At 36.9% G+C, this 3314-nt stretch overlaps 1 long non-coding RNA gene across 1 annotated transcript; it reads left to right on the forward strand.

Moving 5' to 3' along the window:
- The first annotated feature begins 401 nt into the window (after positions 1 to 401).
- On the forward strand, positions 402 to 1544 carry LOC122088157. Its single transcript, XR_006142988.1, has 2 exons — positions 402 to 1149; positions 1274 to 1544. It is a non-coding gene; the product is annotated as an uncharacterized LOC122088157 (long non-coding RNA).
- Positions 1545 to 3314: the final 1770 nt, after the last annotated feature.

Below are 3314 nucleotides of genomic sequence, written 5' to 3' on the forward strand. Positions count from 1 at the left end.
AATTCCCTCTCTCAATCTTACTCTACCCATTAAGATTGTTGAAAAATGCCATGTGATTTCATGTTTTTCTATCACTCAATGAGGTTGTTGCACAGGTTACCTCTCAATTTCTCTTTGTTGGATCCCCACCAACACCCACACTACCTTCTCCATCTCTCTTTGTTGCCTCTGCTTTTACCTTCCACTCCTACGAGCAAGGTTGGTATTATTACTGCCTCAGCTTTAATTCTTTAGGAGCAATATATGTTTTTAAATAATAAAACTAACACTTGAATGTAACAACTCTAAAAAGTTTGAATTTTATATCTAAATATTTGACCAAACGTGCATTTGTACGTGCAAGTTTATTAGTATATATATATATATAGGAAGAGGGTTAGGAATGCTAGCAATGTAATGGAATTAGGAATGCTAGCGGTATAGTGACCGTCATATGAAAAGTAAAAGATCTCAACCATTTATAATCGTTGTCCTACAAAACCGCTATCAATACCATCGCTCCACTGTCTTTTTTTCTCTTCTTCTATCTTTCCCCTTCCTCTCCGTCTTCGACTCCGACTTTGCCTCCCTTCCATTTCTCTGGCCTGAAAAATTAGGTAACACGGTCGCCGGAGCAGTACTTTCCAAAACCGTCTGCTTTCCGGCAGCAAATCCGGAACCCTTGGAAAATCTCCCAAACGATTGCTTATTTATTGGACCGTTTTCCTTCTCCTAAAACCCGATATGGAAAGATGGACTGAATCAGATGAGTGCAACTCTTCTGCATGTTGGACCAAACTATGCTTCAAATAACATAGCTGACCAAGTTGGGAAGATAAGTTAAATGCTCATTGTATTGTTTGAATATGTCTGATCTCAACTATGTCTTCATATAATCCTGGACTTTGCTTATGTAGCTTTGATTCAGTTAAAACATGCCCCCATGAAACCATTTCTGAAGTCTAACAAAGATGGGTGATTCAAACCGTTTTGAGTTCCATGGAAATCATTTGCTTTACAAATAAGCGACCTTTTGGATCTTCGTTGCTCAAGTTCTTATGCTCTTTTGTTTTAAAATTTGAGTATTTTACAAGCCTTATGCCTTGCTTCTGTTCCTATGCTGAGCCCCGCCTTCAAACTCAGCCAACAACTATGGTTCTTTTTGAGTTGGTACGAAATTTTGATGTGAGAAAGTTCCGAGTTGTAATTGTTTACTCACATCTTCTTTAGATGAAACCCACTGGGTGAATTTTCTGGGTAGACAATTCAGTTTTTGACATCTTTGCATATGCAGCAGAGGCAGATCGAGATTGAATACGGTGGATGTAGTCGCCGACAATGGCCATTTCGGTCTTGTGGGCTCCGGGTTGGCTGGGCTAATTGTATTGGCCGAGCATCTCGTCTGAAACAGGGTCTTCTCTTACTCTGAGCATGCGGAGGAAGAAACCGCCAGCGCCGGTGTTGGTGGCGATGGAAGTGGTGGATTTGATTTTGTGGATTGTGTGGTGTGCTTGTGTAGGTTCACGAATGGGGAGCAGGTGAGGAATGAAGGGCAACGATTCAATTACTTTAATCGTACGATCCATATTTGCTAGCATTCCTAATTCCATTACATTTCGCTAGCATTCCTTTCTTTTTCCCATATATATATATATATATCGTTTTTGTTTTGTTTTGTTTTGTTTTGTTTTTTTTTGTTAAAACTGTGAGGATCAAGATTGGTTTTTGAGAAAAGGATAGGCAATTATATAAGAACGAACCAGTTGAAAATCCATCACTTGGTTCTCTACTACTTGTGGAGGTAAACCATTAGAAGCCTAATATTGAATAATATAGAGATTGAGTTTCCAGCCTTAGTCCAGATGGAGTTACAGATTGATGCTACTAGACGTCCATGATATCGCTTCAATTAGGAGTTGATATTTTATTCGTTTTGTCTTATCTTAGCTTGGGATTAAAGTTTTTTTTTTGATATCTAATCTGCTAATGGCAATGCTGAAGGTGGATTAGTTTTATCTACACTATTTTTTTCCATTTATTTCCTTGTATTTGGGTTTTTTGGTATCCTGTAATTATTATATATTTTTTTTCTTTTGTATTTTAATACAAATGATCTTCTAGCAAAAAAAAAAAAAAATAGAGATTGAGTTTCTCCAAAGTAAAAATTACCTGATTCTCTAGTTTCCAAATAAAATAGCACATGATAATAAAGTGCCTGTATATTAGATTCTATTAAATGTTGCTAGCGTGCCTATTCTTTTATTTTATTTTATTGCTAGAATCAAATTTATCAAAAAGAAATAGGGGAGATAAGTCTAAACAAAAAAACAAATCCAGCTCTAAGAACACCTTTGGAGTTTGGGATATAACCTAAATGAGGAGTGTGGATCAGGTTTTCGTGCAAAAACCATTCTCGTACGATCTGATTCCTACACATTGAATCCATTACAAGGCATTTTCTTGTGTCTGGATCAGGATCATATAAGAATGGTTCTTGTATGAGATTGGTTTACATACGGGAACCTGATCCGCTCTTTGAACGAGTATAGTGCTACCTTGGTCACTAAATGGGGGAAAAACAAAGCAAATGACTCAGGCAAACAAAAATTATCCACCATACAAATAACGGGGAAGAGCTGCCAACCACTCAAGAAAGAAAGAACGTATCCTATGTCAACCAGTCTAAGGAGGGTATCGTTTTACCGCTGCTAAAGGGGTTATACAATGACGCTTATTCTTGAGTGCCCCTATTGGCCTATATTTTCTTGAAAAAAAATTACAAGGCAAAGCACACTCTTTTAATGGCGCAAAAAGTACCACCCCTAAAACGGGGGAATCGTGGTGTTGATTCTTAATTACCTCTTAATTACCTCTACAGCTCTAATATTTTTCAATTAAAAAAAAAAAAAAGAGAAAAGTAAAAGAAGCATAAAAGATAGTGTGGCCTCTATGCACAAAACCCAATGGGAGTCAGGGGAGGGGGGGAATGATGATTGCCACACCCCTCATAGGTGAAAATCTCATCCCTATTAATGCTTCTACTAGTGCCTAATGCTCCCATTAACACACAAAGATTGGCTTTAAGGGCCACACTACCTTTTAGGGAGTCTACTTCCCATAAAATATATGCCAAAGTATACACCTTTAATTAATATATATATATATATATATATATATATTTGGATAAAGCATACACCTTTACACTACAACAAACGAGGTCTCTAAATGTGATTTTCTTTCTTTACCAAAGAAAAAAAAAAACTGTGATTTTTTTCCGTAGTAAAAGGTCTAAAAATCCGCAGCAATAGCCTATGGGTTAAAGAAAATAGGTTTTT

This window comes from Macadamia integrifolia, chromosome 9 (assembly GCF_013358625.1).
Source record: "Macadamia integrifolia cultivar HAES 741 chromosome 9, SCU_Mint_v3, whole genome shotgun sequence".
In the NCBI taxonomy this organism is placed as follows: domain Eukaryota; kingdom Viridiplantae; phylum Streptophyta; class Magnoliopsida; order Proteales; family Proteaceae; genus Macadamia; species Macadamia integrifolia.